At 37.2% G+C, this 24000-nt stretch overlaps 1 protein-coding gene and 1 long non-coding RNA gene across 3 annotated transcripts in view; both read right to left on the bottom strand.

The window, feature by feature from the left end:
• The window catches only part of LOC136759576 (plectin), a 348280-nt gene that overhangs the window by 241115 nt on the left and 83165 nt on the right, over window positions 1-24000 (bottom strand). The window lies entirely within an intron of this gene.
• Window positions 1664-24000, bottom strand: part of LOC136760562 (uncharacterized) — a 52688-nt gene continuing 30351 nt past the window's right edge. Inside the window, exons 1-2 of one of the 2 annotated variants that reach the window (XR_010820216.1) lie at window positions 9547-9800; window positions 1664-2787 (exon numbers count right to left, since the gene is read on the bottom strand). This is a non-coding gene — a long non-coding RNA (uncharacterized LOC136760562). Of the gene's footprint in view, window positions 2788-9546; window positions 9801-24000 lie in introns of those variants that run through there. The other variant, XR_010820217.1, reaches the window with a different exon arrangement.

Below are 24000 nucleotides of genomic sequence, written 5' to 3'. Positions count from 1 at the left end.
ACACAGAGAATGTGGGGGTGTGTCATTCAGACGGCCATAGATCACTCAGTTTCAATCGGATTTCCTTGCAAATAGGTGTGTTTTGTTCAGAACAACCTAATGATTAATCCAGTATATATTATTTGATGTTCTATCAAACACAGAGAAATCATTGTGTATTAGTACAATATTGACATTTTGATCTCTCTACAGGTGTGTGTTGCTTCTACCAAAACGTGGATGGTCTTGTTTTGATTAGTAGACTGTCTAGTTCCAGAATATGTCATAATTGTCAATATTTTCAGAGATTTTTTATTCCTACTCAGACCAAGCATCCCCCCACCCCCCCATTTCCAAATGCGGGGGTATAAAATCCAAAATGTTCACATCAAAGAATGTTTCACATTGTTATTGTCATGGGGAACACTTGGCAAACAACACAGTAGTAAAGAGTACACATGGGATTAAAGAGGAGCACACGGATTTGGTGCCTTTTAAGGGTACCAGAGGGGTTTGTCAGTTTAAGGGATTAAATTTTGTAAAACAAAACAATTCCATTATTTATTTTTAATCTACACTGAGACATTAAACTGCGTACATTTCAATAAAAACTGGAAAAATGGAGGTGTTGTAAAACTTTTGACAGGTAGTGTACATTATTACACCAAGACAAAATAATCACTGAAGGATTAAGTTATACTTGAGTTGAGTTGGAGGTCCATATGTAGTACAATTTAAGCAATTTAAAGTAAGGTTTATGTTAAAAATTACTTTTTAGCTGGAAACAAATGTCAACCTGACATCAGAACTAGATACTGACTAACTTTATCCCTTCTCTGCTCCCCTTCACAACTTTGCAACCCTTGCCCCTATGCCTATTGTGAATATAAACCCTCTCCAGCAGTCACAGAACCCTGCCCAACTCTGAACCCCCGTGTACACAATAGTGGTGGCTATAACACTGTGGTTTTACTAGTATAATAAAGTCCACCAGTTCTGCCTGACATAAACATTTTTAAGTGCCATTAGGAGATTCAATCTCTGAGTGTGGCTAGCTAAGATATCCAGCACTTGTGGTAATACTAGGTGTAAACATTGTGCTGAGATTATTTCATTATGACTTCCTTATTTTACAGTTAAATGGGGGATATGATGGATTTTCTTGTTAAAGTGAAGTCCTGCTCCAGCTAAAATCACTGCTTCAATTATGTTTAAATGAACAAGTTAAAACGCAGTGCACTGCCGTCTCACGGAAAAGGGTACTCCAATATTGTACTGTAATCAGGAATTCCCTATAACCTTTCCAAAGTCAAAAGATAGTTTCCTGTCACCCACATCCTTAATATGACCAAAGGAAGATAAACATATTGCTCAGCTTGGCTTCTCTGAGAGTGAGTAAAAACAATGCCTTAAAGTACTTGGCTGGCCTCCAGAAACGTGTGCTTTTATTGGAATAGATCCTGTACGAAGTCTATCCTTAACTTGGGACGTCTCCTACAGGAGAGAAGTCAAACTGTTTGCACTTGGAAATCTCCTAATTGTGTAGTTTTTTATTAAACATAGATCATATATTTGTAATATACCATAAGCATTTTAATTATTGTGTCCTTAATAACATTTAAAATAAAGGTGCTCTAATTTAACATACAGAAGATAGAAGCAAAAAGGAAATACATAAGCAAGATTTCAACATTACACATTCAAATTTGTGTATTATTTATTTTAAAATTATTCTCAATACAACGTTAATTGTTAGAAATGAAAGTATATCAGACACTTCATTAAAATTCTGTGTAGCAGTCAGATTAAGTTTACCAATTCTTTATCTGGGGTACATACACATGCCAGAGACATCTTTATTTCCCTGAAAGTCTGAAGAATACAATCACAAAAATAAATAACTATGTGGTAAGCCATTGTGGATGTGTCTACAATTAAGGGGGAGTTCTGTTTTTACACAATAAGAAAAGAGTGGTGAAGGCTTCAGTTGAGTTTAAAATACACAGCTTTAATTGAGATACACACTGAAGAAAAGCAGTAAATACAATAATCTAAGTGACTAATTTTACATGCTAATGATTGATTGACTATTAAACTGGGTTTGATTTTTTAATTATGCTACTTTATAAGCATAACTATGCATATAGACATGTAGGGAACATATATAAACATTATGCAACATAAAGAAAAACAACATACAGTTTTTTATAACCTGCTCTTGAAGAGAGTGCTTTGGGAATTTTAATGTCTGACAAAGAATAATATTTCACACTCAAAAGTCTTATAAGGTGCTGGGTAGGAAGAAAGAAAAAGTATTTATACATAATATGCAGCAAAACACAGTATTTGTATTTATTTAACACAAGATCAACATTTCATGTCCATAATGTGGACAGGATATTGGCTTCACATCGTATCTGATAGACAAAACCTCCTAAAGCACAATACTCCCTGACACATACTGCAGCACTGGTTTGGGAGTTTCTGGTCCTCCTTTGTTTGACCACCAAGAAACAGGTCCAGCAGGTCCTTATTTTCCTTTACACGAGTTCCTTCTAAAAATTGGTCATGCTTTCTGAGATCTGCCTTCAAGCTGATATAGCCACCAACAAAGTAGAAGCACCATTCTTTCTGAAGCCTACATCTATTCAAAAACTTCTTCCTGTTTCTGTTCCTTCCTGACTTTGTTTTCTCCTTTCCTTAGCTCTGACGATATCTTCAAAAGGAATAACCTCTTGCACACATCCACACTTCAGAAGTGCTGGAAGGGTTCCCTCACTCCAGATGATTTTAGAATTTGCCTGTTTCCTGCAGGGGGCAGAAAACAGAACTTCAGCCCATCGCAAACCCCACCTGCTTCCACAGACAGCCTCTGAAGTAGGAGCTACTGAAGTATCCAGGATAGCATTGATTGTTTGGTCATATCTCCACCCCAAAAACCAATGCTGTAAAAAGACCAGCAGACCCTAAGGAAGCCCTCTGACGAAAAGTAAAATGTGCGTAAAGTAAAGCTTTTTATAAAAACATCGTGAAGTATACCCAAACATTGCAAGGGGTGTAACCAGTTTAAATCACCAGTGTCTTATATAAAGCCTTTAATTTATGATACAGCTTTATTGGCTCATGTGTCTCCTTGCTCATCTTACTTACACATAAAGGAAAGCCCTCCATTTCCTGTTTATACACTTTCGCCACCACCACTCAGCCATAGATCAAAAAAGTGAGCTGAGCCATTCCTCTCTGCAGTGATGTGATGGACATTTCACCAGCTATTTCATTCACATGCTTGCCAACTATATTGTTTCTCTAAACTTGTTAAGAATAGATCCCAACACATTTTGTGCAATGCTCATTATTCATGTTGCTGGGGTATTTGCACATTCAGACTGAGTTTTCTTAGTGCACAGGGGATATCTTAATTCAATAAAAAACATACTTTGTTTATTTAGTAACTGATTAATTATTGTATAACTAGATGTGTGCTGAATTTGTGGTTCAAGGTTAAAGGTTTACATTTCTCTGTAAGTTTGAGAAATGTGTTTGTGTTGCTGACTGTGAGTTCTCTTGGACAAAGGAAAATGACCAGTAAATGTCTGAATGCCCTTCATGTATTCATATGGGTTTCTATATATAGTTACAGTTTCTTGGAAATCCTCATAAATAAAATTTTATGCAGATGGGGGACTCTCATCTTCTGTTCAAAACTTTCCATGACTGAAGTAGCCTTCCTTCCTTAATGAGCCAGACCTAATTTTCAGTCTTAAATCTCTGAATGCATAGATTCCTTTTGTTTCCCTAATAAAAAAGAAAAGTAAATGGAGTGGAAAATTATTTATGCATACACTCTTTATTGTCCAAGTGACCAGTGTAAAATGTGTCAGAGGATATGTGTAAATCTTTTTCTTAGATTTACACTATAATAGGGTAACTCTCAGTTTAATAAAGAGTTATGGATGCCAATACAACTGAATCTTGTTATTGAAAATCCTTTTATACTATCAATAGAAGCCATTAAAGGGGCCCTGCACCATAGAAGAATGCTCTTCTGTAGTCTGAGAATTTAGGTCAAGACACAGCTCTCATTTGGTGAAGTGCAGCTCAGTGTGGAGGTTGATGCAACTCTGTTTTAAATTATTATCCAATGGTTCTTTCAACCCAGCATTACACTTGCTATATGTTACACACTCATAGGCATGTCTCATCCGTTCCCCCACAGTCACTTTCAATTTAATTTTATTTATGTATTTATTTTAAAAGTAACACTTGGAATATGTGTTTATCCAGATTTTAGTCTTATAATTGCTTAAAATCTGGCATGGTGCTTTAAGAATGCCTATTACACTGTCATTGTTTTAATCAATCAATAAAGCATATTAAATGAATTATGCCGATCTGTACATTCTTGTTCACATGTATTCCAAATACTGGTACTAATATTGCAGCCTATTTGAATACCTAATATCCACTATATTATAATATCCATGCCTTGTAACACATTTACAATATTACCTTCATAGGATTGTTTCTAAGTGTAGCATTTGCTCCACTTTTCTAACCACAGATCAACTGTAATCACTTCTCCAAAGCTACATTTAAGTGAACACCCACCATTGGCTTAATTTCTCTTTTCTGTACTTTCAGAAAATGAGGAGCAAACTCTGGAGCAAAACCTTTTTTGAAAACCACCAAGCTACCAATGCATGTTCAGAATATTCTCCTAGAATCTCAAATGCGTGCATCGTTTATCATATATCCTCATGAAAGATTTTCAAGGATGTGGGATGAGCATGTTTTGAATTTGTATTGTATATATTTATTTTATTAATAGCAAAATATAAAAATCAGTCAGCTCCATTGTCTAAGAAGGACTAAGAAGGAACACAATGCATTCTACACGGTCACACAAATGTTAATTATATTAATATGAGCTATATATTTTATAAGAATGTCACACTGCTTGAAAAAGGTCTTCCTTGCTGCTCTGATCTAATCTAAAAAACAACTGCATCATAAACTCACAAAGAAATGTAAAATGTTTCATAGTGTACAGTACAGATATAAGTACAGTATAACAATGCAGTCATAGTGTGAGAAAAAACACAGGAACAAGTTTGACAAATACTGCAATAAAGATACAGTACAACCCCCTTGAATAGCCCAGAAATCATAAAAAAGTGTAAAAATTAAAGCTGGGAATAAAAACAATAACCACCTTAAAATGTTGTTTTGCCAATAGAAGCAGAACTCATTTAAAATGAACAATGAACCATTTGTAATAACCATGAGCCTTTAATGGTGCTTGATGCTCTACCTGGTGATACTGGACCACAAAGAGAAGAAGAAAAAGCTTAATACTACACATCTGAAGTATTTTAAATGCAAAAGATGAATGTATATTGTTAGCACAAAAAAAGTATAGCTGATATCCTGATAAGGTAATGGAATTCCTCTGATGGGAGACCGTGGAAAGATCAACCCAGGAGTTTAATGGCTGTTGGGTGTGTAGTTCTGCTCTCTTTGTTATTCTGGTGGCATTGTAAGTGCACAACGCCCCGTCTCTTTAATATTTACACAGTCCAAACCTTTAGACTACTGTACAATACATGTATGTGTGTGTGTGTGTGTATATATATATATTTATGAATACAACTGCACCGAGACTGCACAGTGTGTAAGATTATTGAACTGTAGTCCTCTAGACAGCTGTCAATTATTACACTGCAAGTACAGGTTTTAACCCTATTTTAAGAAGGTTCAATGGATCCTCCACCCTTTTTAAATTTTCACTGCCAATGAGGACTAAGGATCTCTCAGATCCCTAGCCAACTTTATTTTATTAACTTTGCTTTCTGACAAAATTATTTAAAGTGCCTGCTGATATCATTGAGAGTCATCTACCCTTATTTCACATAAAATAAATCTCAGTTTGGTGCAGAAGGATTCAGCCACGGACAAACTTAAATGATGCTGCTGTATACAAGAGTGCTGTTGGAAAACTGTATATTATATTAGTATCCTTAATTTGTTTAAAGTCACTCATCACTTCTAGGTACTGTAATAGTACCTTGTTGCTGGAAACTTGGACAATCAGCTTGTCCAGTTTACAGTCAGTACAGCACAGTTTATCCATTAAGCTAAAGTGAGAAACAACTTCTTTGGCTTTCTTCCCCTGTGATGTCTAGCTTGCCTCGCCCTTTTTATGGTGCTGCATTGCAGTAATGGACATAGACAGCATGCATTGGATTTAAATCAAAATCACAGACAGAGAAGCTCAAAGCGGGTTTGCTTTCATACCGTAAAAGATGCTCATTACATTATTGACAACTAAAGAATTTTACGACTCTCTGGCAGTCTCTTTTTTTCACTTATTGATTGTTCGAGTGTGCTTTTGCTGAGCAAGACGCCAGCTCATGTGATAAAGGTAATATGTTACAAAATATTGCCTGTGCCAACCAGAGTTTAATCACTTAAAGGCTTCAGCAAATTGTCAGCATCTTTTAAATCTTTTGTAGATAAACCTGGAGAAGGCTAATTTATGAGCAAAACTGAACTTCTAAGTACATTCTGCTTAATGACTAGTTTTGTTACAAAAAATAATTTCAAAAAAGGATTTGAAAGGTCACTTTTAAAATGGGCCTGAACATGTTTTAACTGTCATGCTTCGACACAAATGTCAATCTTGATTTCTGTGAGTAAGAAAAACATTTTATGCTCACTTCATTTGAGTCGTAGGTGGATGGAAATATTTTAAATTAAGATGCAGTTCTAGGTCACAGCTTCAGCCTGTTTAAAATAAATCACCAGGTCATCAACTGAGTTAATACAAGTAAAGCAACAAAGCAAAACATACAAACAAATCAAAATAACAGGGTTGATGCTTTCAACTCAGAGAAAGGTCACCCTAATGTGATGAAAAGACACATTATGGCCCTCTCATTTCTGTTCTGATTCTCCCAGACCCTCTGCTGTAATATATCCAATTGCTGCAAAACTGAAATCAAATGCGAATTAATGTGGAGACACAATATTATTTTATTGATTCTGCATATTGGAGACCCGATGAGTTACCATTAATGAAGCAATTGACTGAAGGCAAGTCTGTGTTCAATCTTAACAAAACTCTTCATGTACGTATGGTACTGTAGATCCAGCAGTGGTGTTTTGCTCCTCTAGGTCGCTAGACAATAGAAACAGACTACTGATAATATAATTGTATCCACATCCATTTAAATGACTCAGCATGGTAGTGTGACAGTGCACCTAGCTGGTTGCTATTGACAATATATGTAGACTAACACTCCCTTTCCAAATTCAAGCCAAAACTCAATGTAAATTCCCAAACAAGGGCTCCAAAATGAGATTATCCAGAGGCTTGAAGGCAAATAAAGACAGAACAGTCAAAGGATCACACAGGGTAATGTTTATTTTAGGTTATCAATGGCTGCATTACCTTTCAAACAAGATCTTTGTATGGCATTGAAAATAATGCCATAGTGTGCCATTTTTACACAATTTGTCTGATGTGATTTGCACATTGTAACTACCTGCTTTGCTGATTAGACATTCAAAGCATTCCTTTTGTCATCAACTGTGATCTTTGAACATGGGTGAGCCCATCAGAGCAGTGGACAGCTGGAAGTGAAATCAGTACACTGATAAGCAAAGTTCTGAAATTCATATGTAGGTGGGATTAAGAAACACACTCCCTTCATCTAGGTCACTTACAGCACATTAACAATTAAAACCCCTGAACAGTGGAAATGGTTAGCTCTCATAACCCTTCCTTTCCCTGTGGCATAAAAATGAGCATCTGTATGGACAATACACAAGGCAGAGCCAATGCAGGCGCTGCAATGTTTTGGTCTGCCCTTTATTTTGTTTGAGGATGTGTCGCATACGTGAACTCTGCATTAAGGCTGCTCATTTTTAAATGGCACAATCAGTTAGCACAACACAGAGGGTGCACTGTTCATGTTGCGTTGGCTTTAGTTTCTGTAAGAAATCTGTGCAGGGACTGATTTTCACACCCTCTGGAGACCTCAAAGCTCGAGGGTGGATAAAGACCTCTTTACATATACTGGAGAAATGTAATCTAGGCCCTCAACAGAACGCCAATAACCATTGATCCATCATGAGTCAACACAGGGCCTACAGAATGACAACTTGCAAATGTAGCCCTGCCATTAGCCTCTCTATTTAGAAACATTCTGCTTTTACTCCACAGCTCTACTGGTTTTTTTTTATATTCTACAAATGTTTTTATACTCAGCGTGGCCTTTTGCAGAACAAGACTAATCAAAGGTTGTTGGGGCATTGTATGCATAGTACCCATCTTACAGTTCTGGAGTTATAGTTTGGGAGAACCAGTTTTGATTCAAAATACCCTGTAATCAGTTCTGTATCATGTCAGAACAGATTTCATACAGTTCCAGTAAAGACAGCATGCAGATTTCTACACCAGATAGTTGATTTCCATGTTTTTTGTCTTATGCTTTGCCAGTGATCCTTCTAGAGCATAAAATAAAACCAAGGGATGATACTTACGATCACAAGAGTTTTCTTGCAGTTGCCATATTTCACAAATACATGGGCTAAAATACAAATCCCTATTATTAAGTGTGAAGAACTTAGCTTACTTTCTTGTATTTATTTTGCTGCAACATAAATGTGCCAAACAGGAGCTACATACTGTACAAGATAATCGCAAGTCCATCAGGACAAGAAAAGTGGGCGGTTTCCGCTTCACAACATGCATCTGTGTAATGTGAAAACATTTGATTTCCATCTTATTGTACCCGTGATGATAGGATATGGCCTGAAAAGCTGCAGGGAGCCAAATCATTCCAAAGAATTTGCCTGATGGGTTTGCATGGTAAATATAGAGCCAGGTGTTATACTGCACAGTAGGCAATAATGAATTGATTTTGGGCTTTGTTATTGGAGAAAGGTTACTCCTCCTCTACAAGGCAGGGGAGGTGGTGACAACCTACTATCATATTTACAAAAGTACATGCTCCCTGAGAGAGTGCTGATTTTCGCCCCACATTTGCTCACAGGAGGTTTGCAGTGGTATAAGCTCAGTTCTAGCCCCTGTGTGACTGGCCAAGGTTGGAGTATACTGCTGTGATGCAGCATATTGCAGACACGGTGCAGAGGAATACTGCAGCAGTATAAGCCTCATAAAAAAAACAGCCAGCTCCCAGCAGTCAGAAACGAGCAAGTGCAAAAAAATAATAACTAGGTTCCCTCTCAGCAACTTAGGAACAATAAGATAGACTGACACCCCACCCCAGACCTCCTGCTATGCTACCAAATACAAAAGCTTTCCTTCTTTTTTGTCTCGGTGGAATGAAAGGAGCAAATGGTTTAGGCGAACTGAGAAAAGCAAGCTCACGTTGGGAAGTGAAAAATCCTTCCTCTGACTTATTCTAACTTCTTATCCTTAGGCTGCTCTGTACCTTTGCATTGGACTGAGGAACAAAAAAAATACAACCCAAAACAAAACAGAGCAAAAATAAAACTCAGTGCTATTGAAAGCTCAGAGCATAAAGATAAATAAGGGAGTACCTTTCAGAGAAGTGATCTCGTGTTGTATAGATCTGGAGCTGTCCATGCTCTCTCTCTCGTCTCTCTTTCAATCTGTCAGGTTTTCTCTCCCTGGTTGATTGCAGGGGATTTCTCACTCCCAGTGCTGTTTCAGAGCAGGCTACACAGCACTTGCTCACGCTGTCCTGCTTGCTTTTTGTTTCTCTTTGTTTCTCTCTTTTTTTATGCTGCTGCTGTGGTGGATGCCGTTTGTGTTTTGGCCTCTCTCTCTCTCTCTCTCTCTCTCTCTCTCTCACACACTCACTGTCTGCACAGGAATTCAGCTGTGAGAAAAAAAGGAAAAAGAAAAGCCCTGCCTTCTCCACCCTTCCCAGGGTTTTCACTGTGCACTGTTTCAGCCAATCAGAGGAGGCTGCCATCACTTTCATTGATGAGAGTTTGGCTCAGGACAGAGAATGCGGCTGCAGCAAAACGCTGAGAATGAGCAAGTCATTGAAGGAGAGACAGAGAAACACAAGATGTTTCTACTAAACCCTGTCCCACCAGCCTGATCTGAGACCTTTTTTAACTGAAGGGAGCTTAGTTTTGTGACGGCAATCTCTGCTTCACTTTAATTCAGTTGAATGTTGTCTATTTGTGCAGTGAAAAAAGTCAGTTGACTGCAAAGAGAGGAAATTAAATACAATTCCTAAAATGCCAACAAAGAAACTACAGTTGTTCTCCACTTCTGTGATCTTCACTTCTTCTTTGAAAGCTTTGAAAGTTTAAAATGAAGGTCCTTTACATAAATGGACTAAGGACTAACAAAACAAAAAAATGTCCTTTTACAAACTTCGCTGAGGAATTCCTGCCAGCAAGACCTGAGAAAGAGCAGATCCCAAAGTAGCAGGAAAACAAATGTTGAATGTCTTGATTGCTTGTTCAAAGTAGAAATGAATCCAGTCGTTTGCATCAAGTAATGCCACTTCAATGCACACACTCCCTCTAAACAACACCACAGGTTCATGCACAATTTTCATGGCCGAGAATAACTCATTATACTGATAAACCTACTTCCCTCAACCAGCATGAAGTGCACTTTGAATATGTAATATTAGTTTATGATGTGCTGATTGGAAAGAATGATTATACATTGTTGTACAAGGAATCCTGTCTGTCCAAATCACTTATCAGACTTTCTGTTATAAAGCAAATAACCTATAGAAGGGTCCAGTTACCATGTTGATGAAAACATGCAAAACACATTTTTATCACTATACAATAAAATAATATTTACACAAATATATTTACTGTACAAAAATAGTGTTACTAGAAGCCAGCATTTATACACAGGAAGATTATATTTCTCAGGTAATATTTATTTTTGCGCCTTAAAAGATTAAAATGCTACTAGCCATAACTAATACAGACAGGGACACTTGAGACTGTTGGTATTGCAGCTGCTTTAGTCTATTTTGTATGCGCTCAAAACAGCAATGTACAACATCCTAGATTGTTTTGTTGGACTGAGCAAATCAAAACACCTAACATGTTCTCATCAAATGTTTGATACTAGAGAACACTTTTAACATATGATTATATTGGTTCAATGTTCTCAAATTGACAGCACAATTCTTACTGTATATGGTAATCAAAAAATTATTATGTTATAACTTAACTGAGTATCCTAAACATCCACTATTAGCAGCAGTAGAAACAACAATGGTCTTTGTGGTTTCATTCTATATTAATTATGGTGAGAATTCTGTGAGCTCTCCTGGTATGTTTGTATCAGTATGTTTATTGCACCCGAGATAGCCTTTGGAACACATAAAGAAGAATTAATAGGGGGAGTAGTAGACTCCAGACTCCTAAGCACAAGGTTGTAGGTTCAATCCCAGGTGGGGGACACTGCTGTTTTACCCTTGAGCAGAGTACCTTACTGAGATTGCTGCTTTACCCAGCAATACTTTACCCAGCTGTTTGAAAGGTAATTGTATGTATAACAAATAATTATGTGATACTGTAAGTGCTAAGAAACATTATGATAATGGAAGTTGTTCTTAATGCCAACATATTAGACAAACTGCATAGTGACATGACAAATAGTTAAATAGTTTTATAAAATAAAATAAAAACACTACATTTTATGTTAAGAAGAACCCCTAGAGATAAGAAAAATTGGAGCATGAAAGTGCATTGTATCTCCTACGCAAGGCTTGGTCAAAGTTACACAGAAACAGAACATACTCAAGATTCTTTTAATCCTTGTTCTTGGTATTGTGGTTGGATTGAACTCTATTTGTATTATAATAAGTTGTTGTGTTACTTCTAAGCAAAGAAAAAAATGATAATGTTTTTGTCTTTCCATATAATAATGTTTTTTTTTTTGTCTACAACTTTCCATAATTACTTGACATTGAAGAATAAATTATACCAAAGAACTGTATAGTGATCTAGCATTTTCATTTAAAGTTTACAGCACAATTATAAGTAATCAAGTGCTCAATTACACCCTCATTTTAATTTCAGTTATGTAAAGTTTTTCACTTAAAGACATCGAATTCTGACTACTCTCCTACTCTTCAGGGAAATGCACAATTAAAATGGTATTTAATATGAATCGATCCATGTCATTTTAACTCCAAACTAGGTTACAATTAGGTTACACAGCACGATACATCCTGTTTTCTGAATTAGCTTGCAATGTAATGCATGTAGAAATCAAGGCCATTAAAGCATTACAAGTCTTTAAGTACACGGAGTACCAAGTGACTGATTTGGACTGAAGGCCATACAGTGCAGTTTCTGTCTCAAGGGCCTATCCTCTGCCCTTGATACATGTTGGCCTTTATTTTCTCACCCTTCTTCACTGTCACCAGCTCTATAGGCTTTCCGCCTGTGTTTTCAAGTGTCTATTTGTAGCTCCCTGATAACTCAAAATGGGACTCCCATGCTTCCTCTGTTCCAAGTTCCTCCCAGCTGTTTCTCAATGTGAGGGTTGTCCCTGAATCCTAGGCTCCCGTCAAAAGTTTTTCCCAGTCTGTTTCCCTCTGTTCCACCAGCTCTCGCCATCCCACTTTCCCAGAACTGTTCCTCACTCCCCAGGAATTTGGCAAGTGAAGAAGTGATTGATAAAATGGAAACAAAAGCATCTGATAGGACAGCAGCTTTTGTGATTTTCAAAAGCAGTTTGAGGATAACTTACACTGACACAAGAACCTTTTAAGTGTATCGTGACTTCATTGTAGGTAAATTTGTATTATAATAAATTATTGGTTTTATTGCTGTTGTTAAGGGTTTGACTGCTACCCCCTTAAAACAGGCAGTCAATTAAAATAATTCCTGACAACTATCCAATATATTCTGTCACTCCCATAATATAGCTCTTTTGTCCAAAAAGTCAAGGTTCACATTCCTGGAACACAGAATACACGACGAAGCACATAACTTAAAAAATGAGGCTCCTTCAATATTACTTTCAATTCAGTAAATATCATTCCTCATTTCATCATATTAGCCCAGTAACAATTTTCCATTGAATTTGTTTTATTCTATAATTTAACCATGCTTTACAACAAGAAGCCATGATAATACCTTATGACTGTGTGATATTACAGGTTAATCAACGTATTTTCACAATCCAGTGAAGCACATGGAAAGAATATCAAGTCTTCAGGAGTGACAGCTAGGTGAAACAGTGAAGACTGTAAAACTACTGTACAAATGAAACACAAGCATGCAAATAACCATGGTAAAAGTAAGGTCATCAACAACAGTCCAATCTGGTAATTTGATATTTTCTTCAAGAAGTTAAAGTGAACGCCAACATCAACTGCAACTGAAAACAGCCAGGATTTCATCTGGTTCTTTTTATTTGACTTTGTGTTGGTTACAGCGCAACCCTCTCTGAAAAACTCCAAGCAAAACAACTCAGCTACTGTTTGGTTTGGCTTTAATCATGTCTGTTGGACACTTCGAAGGACTTCAAATTGACTCCACTAAGCTTTTGGCAAGCAAATGCTGCTGATTTTTAGAAGAGCCAGGAATTAGAAAAATGTAATACATTGCTATCATGCATTTAATAACAAAAAAATGCCTTAAAAATGTGACCCGATGACGCATAGACTCCTATTCCAGATTTGGTAGTCTGAAAGGATTTAAAAATAAAAAACCCGGAGTAGCTCTCCGTGGTACTTAAATTCAACCCTTATGGGCAGATGTGGCTGCTGCTTATATGGCCCCACATTTAAATACCTTTTTTCTTTTATTTGTGTAAACAAAAAAATAAAATATAATGCCCCAAACTGCTGAAGTCGTCCTGGGTTGAACTGTCTACCATCAAAGCAGCTTTAGACAGCTTGCCTGTTGTGAAATATTGGGATTTTGACAGTCTGTCTACTATGGTCTTGGTCCTTTTAAGCATAGAGCTATAATTTAATCAGCTGTAAGAGACAAGCAAAGAAGCAAAAATAAATACATTAATAAATGCTGGAAGGCTATACAGTCCATCAGTGGCTATACATTGAATCATTGCTTAAAAGAAAATATTGGCTGTCTACCCAGAATTTTAAAAGCAAAATTTAAATAACATCCAAAAGCCTTTCCCTGACTCAGCACTATCTAACGTGTGCCAGACTGAAGATGGATTGTGAGAGGTTTGAATGTGTGATCTGAGTACCCAATCCAGAGTCTACTGAGTAAATTCATGGTAATTAACTGTACATGAGCTCTAATATTGGACATGATTTTTATTAATTGCTTTCTTCTTTTTCATAATGATGTGAAGGGCTGTGTCTACTGGATACATTTCACCAAACTACGAAATTTCTGCGCAATCTATGACAACTGTGGAAACACACAGCTGGGACATGACACTATAAAACAAAGAAGAGAAGACCATTTGTTCCACTTTGCATGTTTGGTGACTGTTAACATATCAATACAAGACTCTAATTCGCCCCCTTAATTGAAGGGTCTTGTAATTATCAGGATTACACTTTTCATCCGAATAACAGGGAGAAAATTCATTTTAGCAATACACTGGATCTACAGAAGTGATAAGTTACTCAGAAAGGCATAACAGCTCAGAGCGCAGTCTGTGGCCAGTGTTGTTAGTCCTGTGAAACTAGCAAAGGGTTGGAATATACTGCAGTAATCCATCTTTCTCCCTCACACAACCCTGTTGAATTCAGCAGTCTCTCTCTGGATATTTGTTTTCACATGCAGATTTTTCATCCTGTCGACCCATCCCAAATGGCACCCAACATAGTCATGCGGGGAGAGGGAGTGTTTTTTTTTTTTTAATCATACAACACTTTAACTTCTATCTTGGCCCTGGAAAGAAACAAACAGAAGGAGGATCAAAGCCCAGGCCCAGCAGGAAACCCTATTAGTCACTGACTTCTCAAAAGGTTGGACAGTGAAAAGAAGAGGACAAAATCATCTGAGAACTTCTAAAAAGGACTAAAATGAGCTTCTGCAGAGACAGATCCAACCTCTTCATGTCATCAGTGCCCAGTTCGATCTAAATAGGAACCTGTCTACCACATGGTATTTTTTATCCCCCAGCAAGAATTAAAAACCCAAACAATCTTCCATTTCCATCTCTAAATCTATAACATGATTGTCTACAGCATCAATGCTTTAGCCTTACAAATCTTTGGAGAAATTACACAGTTAAAGATGAAACTGAAGTTTGATGTTTGCAGATCTATTAGGTAATGACACATTCATTAGATAATCAATACTAAAATGATGTAAAATAATTTGATTTAAGCCTTTTAGAAACCCGATGGCCTCTTCGCTTTTTAAAATATGTATGTCATTTGTCATTTGAGCTAAGAAACTTCCCTAATCTACAGAAATTCAAAACTCAAAACTGCAATACTGCCATGTCAGAGAGAAGCAAACAAATGTTTGTTTTAATCCTTAAAAATGTGATTGCTATACGCATTTCTGAAGAAGTAAGAAAATGATAGAACATCATCTTTTCCTTTTTCAGACCAAGTGGTTATTTTTTGATGCCCTTATGGGAAATTTGTGATATACACTCACCTGAAAATAATATGCAATCATTTAGGTTTATACACTGAGCCATTTTTAAGATATTTCCTTAAACAAAACAAAAGGAATGTGTGAATATTACCCATGATATTGTATTTATTTAGAAATATACTATATATATTTTGTCCAGCAATATATAGCATTACAGTTGGTTTTGATTTAGTAATCAAAATATAAGATTCCAACTGAATTCTAAGAAGGCACAAAATGATTATTTATATTTTAATTGAATTCCTAACATGCGTTGTGCGAGTGCCTACTGCCCCTTAAGAACATAAAAAGAACATAAGAAAGTTTACAAACGAGAGAGGGCCATTCGACCCATCGTGCTCATTTGGTGTTCATTAATATCTAAGTGATCCAAGAATCCTATCCAGACTATTTTTAAATGTTTCCAAACTTTCAGCTTCAACCACATCGCTGGGTAGTTTATTCCAGATTGTGACTACTCTCTGTGTAAAGAAGTGTCTCCTGTTTTCCGTTTTGAATGCCTTGAAGCCCAATTTCCATTTGTGTCCCCGGGTGCGTGTGTCCCTGCTGATCTGGAAAAGCTCCTCTGGTTTGATGTGGTCGATGCCTTTCATGATTTTGAAGACTTGAATCAAGTCCCCACATAGTCTCCTCTGTTCCAGGGTGAAAAGGTTCAGTTCCCTCAGTCTCTCCGAGTAGGATTTCCCCTTCAGACCTGGAATAAGTCTGGTTGCTCTCCTCTGAACTGCCTCTAAAGCAGCAATATCCTTCTTGAAGTGTGGTGCCCAGAACTGTACACAGGATTCCAGATGAGGTCTAACTAGTGCATTGTACACTTTTAACATTACTTCCCTTGTTTTAAATTCTACACTTTTGACAATATACCCTAGCATTCTGTTTGCCTTTTTTATTGCTTCCCCACATTGCTTGGATGGAGAAAGTGAGGAGTCCACATAGACTCCTAGGTCTTTCTCATGCGTTACTTCATCTAGATCTGTACCTCCCATAGTGTAATTATAGTGGACATTTTTGTTACCTGCATGTATTACCTTGCACTTGTCCACATTGATTTCATTTGCCAGGTGTCAGCCCACAACTGAATATTATCTAAGTCCCTCTGAATAGCTTGTGCTGCCAAGATTGTATCTGCTGAGCCACCTATTTTAGTATCATCTGCAAATTTGACAAGTTTGCTAACTATCCCAGAGTTCAGATCATTAATATAGATTAGAAAAAGCAAAGGCCCTAGTACTTATCCCTGTGGAACTCCACTAACAACCTCACTCCAGTTAGAAGTGACTCCTCTAATTGACACCCTCTGTTTCCTATACATCAACCAGTTCATAATCCATCTACTTACATTACCCTGAATGCGTACAGCTTCCAATTTGAGGATCAGTCTTTGGTGTGGAACCTTATCAAAAGCTTTTTGGAAATCTAAGTATATCATATCATATGCTTTCACGTGATCTACAGCTGCAGTTGCATGTTCAAAAAATTCTAATAAATTAGTAAGACATGATCTGCCTCGTCTAAACCCATGTTGACTATCTCCAAGAATATGGTTTTCATTGAGATGCTCCTCTATTTTCTGTCTAATCATTTTTTCCAACATTTTACAGGTGATGCAGGTGAGACTGATTGGTCTGTAATTTCCTGGCTCAGTTTTGTCCCCTTTCTTGTGGATTGGTATGACATTTGCTGTCTTCCAGTCAGTTGGCACATCCCCTGTTCTAAGTGTCATTTGGAATAATCGAGTTAGTGGCCTATAAATACTTTCCCTCATTTCTTTAAGTACTGTTGGAAATATCCCATCTGGCCCAGGTGATTTGTTTGTTTTTAATTCTGCTAGTCCCTTTAGTACCTCCTCCTCATTTATCCTGATCTCTCTTAGGGTTTGACTGGACTGATTGTCAACCTGTGGCATGTCATCTGTTTTTTCTTTTGTAAAAACCTCTGTGAAATACTCATTTAGAATATTTGCCACATCTTGTTCGTTTTCCAAGATACCTAAATTTTTGCCCTTTATCTGTTTCACCTCCTCCTTTATTGACTGCTTGCTGTTGTAATATTGAAAAAAGCTCTTTGCATTGGTTTTAGCTCCAAGAGCTATGTTTCTTCCCCTCTTTGTTTCTTTCCCTCTTTGCTTTCCTGATCCCTTTCTTAAGATCTCTTTGCAGCTCAACATATTGTATGTATTTTGTTTCGTCACCATCCCTTTTGTATGCGCTATACAACATTTTCTTCCTCTTTATATTTTTTTGCATACCTCTATTAAACCATTTTGGCCAGTGTTTTTTGTTCCTTCAATGTTTTGGTACAAATTGCTCCTGAGCCTCAAGTAGTATATTCTTAAAATATACCCATCCATTTTCAACTAACTCTGTATCCAGTGTGCTCCAGTCTACCTCTTCTAAGTGCCGTCTCATACCTTCAAGGTTTGCTTTTCTAAAATTGCAGACCATTGTTTTAGACTTGGACCTTGTTTTTTGAAAGAATGCCTCAAGCTAACCATATTGTGATCACAATTTACCATTGGTTCTCTAACTACTGTCCCCCTGACTCTATCGTGGTCATTTGAAAAGATCAAGTCAATACATGTGCTCTCTCTGGTTGGTTCCCTGACAAATTGAGTTAGAAAGCAGTCATTTACCATCTCAACCATTTCTATTTCTGCTTCTGTAGTCCCCACTGGGCTTTCCCAGTCTAAGTTTGGGAAATTGAAATCCCCCATTATAACAGCCACATCCTTGCCACATGCAGTCCTGATTACACTGTACAATGCAGCATCTTTCTGAATATCTGAGTTTGGTGGCCTGTAACACACTCCTACCGCTAATCCTCCAGATCTCTTATTTAAAAGATTCACCCACAAAGATTCTATTGGTATAATATTTGTTGAAAAGTTGAAACTGAGCAACTAATCAGCATCAGATTTAAACAGGTAATATTAAACCGTTAGAGTAAATGTCAGAGTAGTGAGCATTCTTGAGCCTGTCTGCATGGGCAGCATGTGTGTCCCCTCACAGGGGCAATCATGGGAATGCTAATGGAAAGTGTGCTTTGTCAGCTTAAATGACTAATTTCTCAAAGTAATAGCACAACATCACTGATTAAGAAAGGTTACTTGAAATTACTAGCCCTTGATCAGTGTCCCAACCATAAATGGACCTTTCACTTCACTGAAACTAACTTAGTTACAACATTTTGGATTTTGAGGCAATATGTGCAGCCTGGCAAGTGAATAACAATTGATTGTCAATCAATTTTTGCTGCAAAGCAGGCTCACAAAAAAGTACACCATGATGGTTCAGTTAAGATTTGAAAAATGGATAAACTAAAAATGTTTTCAGCTTCCTAAACAACAGGAGTCCAGTTTCAGATCTATATGAGATCTAGGCCTGGATTAAATATTTAACATTCTCTGTAGATTACAATGTTGTTTACTATACTGCTGCATCTATGCTTTATTTTATTTATTTTTTTAAGCTAAAGTGTTATAATAAAGTTAATACATTTAATGCATTTAATGCAATGCGTTAATGCATTTCCTCTTATTCTTCTGAAGGCTTCTTGGTGGCCCAAATCAGACTTTCATTTGAGCTCAAAAAATGTTTTCCCACTTGTGCAATGTGCATGTAAAGATAAAAGCTTGTATTCCCATCCTTGCTAATTTTAAAATAATACTGTGGGTTTACAGACTCTTTGAGTAATTCCTACGTTGTCCCACAGATAGTAATATATATATACTACCAAATCTTCAATTCTATTCTTTTTTTACTTTACAAAAACCTAAATAGGCAGTTTTGCTGAAATATCCATACGCAAGGTTTTACTACATTTTCTCATAGGTAACAAAGCCTCAACCTCCAAAATTGTGATTTAAAATGCAATAATGCTAACGGTCACACATCCTTGTCTGGATTTGTATTTGACATAAACAACATATGCTGTGTTATGATTTGCAATATATTTTAACATTTTATATAAAGAATAGCATTCCTGTGCTACACTCTGGCGTATGAGTTGACTGCAACCTTTGTCTACACTGACTGACCTTCCACCTTTGCCCTTTACCCCCTCCCATGCACTGCAGGATTCTTAAGGCCCCATAAAAAGGGATAAAATGCATCTTCACACTAGTAGTGCTGATTCCTCTTCCTAAAATTTTAATAGATATTATTAGCTGAGATGCAGGGGGAAAGAAAATTGGGAAATTGGCCCAATATCACTGAGATACCCGAGATATATATATATATATATATATAGTATGGTATTATTAAATATATCTAAGCATCCTAATACCTTTTTTAGGAATGATAGGAACCCTTAAAGACAGTCTTTTGTCCATCTGAATCATTCACCCTGACGATAAAGTCTGTATATGCCCTTGTTGGCTTTAACTGTAGGCTGTTCTGAGGCTGCTGTGTGTGCAGAGTGGAGGCAAGTGGGAGATGCTGTCTGACGTTCAGGGCCTTTCCTTGCCAGCTCAGTGTGCTATCAGCTCTGGCTCACAGAGCAGGGCAGGACCCAGGAGCACCCTGATTTTCTGACAAACATTCCAACCCTCTTAGATCACACAGTCATAAATCTGTAATTAAACACACCAGCTTATAGGAAAGCTGTCGGTGGCATTTTTTTCACATTACTGACAAGAGAACTCAAAGGGTACAGTGTCTCCTTAACTGTTTAGTGCTAATAGTTTTACTTATCTAGAGGCATACTGAAAACAGACAACTTTCAAATGTTCTGTCACCACCTATCTAGACCCTGGAGTTGTTCAGCAAATGCAGCTTTCTGATAAAAGGATGATACATAGCTAACATTTATTGTGGGTCTATTACTTTATGTGAACATGAACACAGATGACAATTTAAAGATTTTAATTTATATAAAGATGTGGACAAATATAAGATAATGTATATCAAACTGAGTCACCTACACTGTACCAACATTGCTGAATAGTACAATCAGATTATAATGCATAGGTTAAAACTGACCTTCTGAGATAGTTAAGCTAGTACAGATAGTGAAGCTAAGGCCCAGTTCAGTGATGCTTACAGTGAAACCTGCTTTTCTGATTAATTTATAAAACTGTCCTTGTGCTGTGATTCCGTCTGGTGCAGAGTTAGCTGCCAGGTACTTCAGGAGTTTCCAGGAAGGACTATCAATGACTATCAGAGCCTATGCAGTCCCTGGCCACCAACCCCACTGAGCACATGTGGGCTGTCCTCGACCAACTGCTTCTGTTAAAAGACTCACTTGCTTAACCGAGATGTAAATGTGTGGTTGTTTCAAATAAGATTTACATTGGATGATATGAAATTCTCACTTGATTCAATATTCTCCAGAGACTCTGCATGTTGAAGCATACAGAGAATGTCAAACATGGTTAGAAACAAAAACAAGAGGATACATGTGATCTACCATGAAATTAAGTTTGACACTCTTACCTTACATACTCCAGATCGGGGATTTAATATGTAAGTGCATATCATGTACTGAATATTATGGACAATGCAGCTGTTCGACTTTGAAGCAAGGTTCCAGTCCAACCCAAGGGGCAAAGTGCCACGAAACGCACTATGACCTTCTCCAAATATGCAGGGGTGGAGGACAACTTGAGATGTGGAAATAGTTCTGTTCCACCAAGCCCACACATTCTGAAGTGTGCAGGAGTGCAAGGGCTGGAATTTCACGCTTGCAGCCCCCACACAGACACAGTCAGCTAATTAGTTCAATTTAACATTTACTCCACCTTGAGAAAAAAGAAATCACTTACAATTGCAGATACAATCTCTGATAACACTGTCAATAACGCCTTGTCACGCGGTGTTAACAAAACTTTTAACTTCTCATGTCAGGGTTTCATATTATCTGCAGGAGTTTTCACTACATTCAAAGAATTAAACTGTGTAAGATGAGAAGCTGAAAGAATTACACTAGAAAAGCTTACAAACAAAACACTAGGTATTGTCTAGCTATTCAAAAACTGAAGTGGCTTAATATCTATGTGAGGGAAAAGCGACCAGAGGGCTTGATACAATTGTGATAACTACACTGGTAAGTGCAGGGACAGATCTGCAGTCTATTTTAATAGGGTCCAGGACCAATTGCCTGCCCACAACTGCTTTATTACTTCCTCTAGATTATCTCAGCTGTTCAACAGACCCTGTTGACTTTCTCCATTCTTGTCCACAGATGCATTGCACCATTGTAAATCACAGTATAATGATCCACAACACACACTTAATTTCTACTGAATAATGACATTTTATTGCAATCAGTGTGATTAATATCTGATAGGTATACACTCATAAAGAACCCCTTACCTACTCACCCATACCTACAACAGCATCTTATAGCTATGCAGCACTTCTCGTCACTTAAACCAAGAGTGGTTCATTTTGCATGTTTGATTCTGTCTCTATGTGCCCTTAAAGCATTTACTTGTATTGTTTAATTATGTTCATTTCAGAAAAAAACATCCCTTGATAAAAAGGCATTCAGACGCATCTCCTGTTAAACTAAGCCAATAAAAGAAAAAAAAATGAATTAGAAAACAAAGGGGAGGATTAGTCATGCATTTGCATTAAAAAGGGACATCAGTCATACAGAGCAATGAACCAGGCAGTGGCCGGCCCTCTGTTTCTCTGTCTGATATTTACTAGAGTGAAAGGAAAGGATCTTCAGAGTTAATTTCACTGGTAATTCATCCATTTGAGGCAAACATAAAAGAATCAGCACAGTGGAAAATGGGAGAGTAGTTCAGGAAAGAACCAGTATCTGAAATGGGTAATTATACTGAGATCATAAGTCACAGCAAACCAGACCAAAAACAGACTTTATTTTAATTTAGTTTAAAATAAAGGCAGGATAACTCAGGCTAGGTTTATAATTCTGGTCAACTGCACACCAAATGAAAAGCTCCTGTAAGTGTTTGGCATGCACAGACCATTCTGAGCACAGCATTCTGACCCTAGGTTTTGGGTGTTCTAATCCAATAGCAACAGTGCTGTATATCGTCCTTTACTTGGATCATTTTACAATATGGCAGGAGGGCTCCACCCTTATGCTACAGAGGCCCAGATCCGCAGGGTTAGTAGGTCTGTAACTCATCAATCCCACAATACTTGGAACACATTAGAGTAATTGTTGTCAAATTGGTGAGTTAATGGATTTGTTTAGGGCTTAGATAATCAAAACACAGAAAGAAACAAAACCCTCTGGCTACTCCATTGCCTACAATAAGGCTTGCAAAAAGTTAAACAGAAGAGCAATAACTGAGTCATCACCAAGGTACCAAAACTATGTCCAAAAGCATTGAGATTCTCCTCAAAGTTTGCACAGCAATTTGAATTTGATGATATAACAGCTGTTTTAAAATTAGCCAAGTGATTCCTTAATAGCCAGGATTTGTTATCCAATCTAGGCAATACATAAAAAGGGCAGAGGGCCTTTAAATATAAAAAGATAACTGCTCAGTGTTATGTTCTGGGTTTGATTAATTAATATGTGAATATCATTCCTGCTTTAAATATGTAGTTGAGCACAGTGTAAGCATTGAAAATGAAAACAGGAAAATATAGTGAGAGCCAGGGCAATTACTGATGAAAATTACATTTTAATTCAAATTACGAGAGGAAATATTCGTAAAAAAGCGTTTGACAAGATTTGAGGCATTCGTTTGTATGTATGCCTATGCTTGAGCTGACACCTTAAACAGCCAACAGCGCTTAAAGGATTACATCCAATTTTTCCCCAATTTCCTCAGAAGGATCCAAAGTTCTTATTTCCCACAGCCAGTCTCCTTTATCTTCTCAAAATAAATAAATAAATACAGATAAAAGAGGAGATTGCAAAAGAGGGCTTGTCATAAAAAGAGTCCATTTTACTTAATACTCAGCCCCCCAACTCAAATCAACAGCACTTTGAACTGAGTCCAAGCTGCAATTTCTCCAGCAAAGCATTATTTTGTTTTGCTTCACATTTGTTTTGTGCTGTAGATAATACTCCACTATCGGTTGTGCTCACACCGTCAAACAGTATAACTCACAGCCTGCCAAACTGGAAACAGGCATCTGATCTACACCCAGAGATAAGAAAGTATGTGACTGCTGCATCAAAAGAAACGTTCAATTAAGCATAATGTTTTTGTTTTTACTGTTGTTATGTTGCATTCCTTTTAAGGTAATACACTTTTTTTTATGGAGAGTATCCTACAATGTAGTTCACCATGTTCACACAAGAGGGACAGGCTCCTGGATAAAACTCAAGACAATTGTTGTGGTGACATGCACAGATTTTGGGTCACTGACAACAGAAAAACATTGTAGGTTTTTGGGGGTTTTGGGGCACATTTTGTTCTCACAAGTCTCTCCAGTAAACCACAAGTGCTTCTTAGTGCTTCTACACTGCAGTAAGATTTATCATCATTAGTAGTAGTAATAGAAGTAGTAG

Source organism: Amia ocellicauda, chromosome 10 (assembly GCF_036373705.1).
Source record: "Amia ocellicauda isolate fAmiCal2 chromosome 10, fAmiCal2.hap1, whole genome shotgun sequence".
In the NCBI taxonomy this organism is placed as follows: domain Eukaryota; kingdom Metazoa; phylum Chordata; class Actinopteri; order Amiiformes; family Amiidae; genus Amia; species Amia ocellicauda.
Note: the sequence above shows the minus strand (reverse complement) of the source record. Positions and strands in the feature narration are given on the sequence as shown.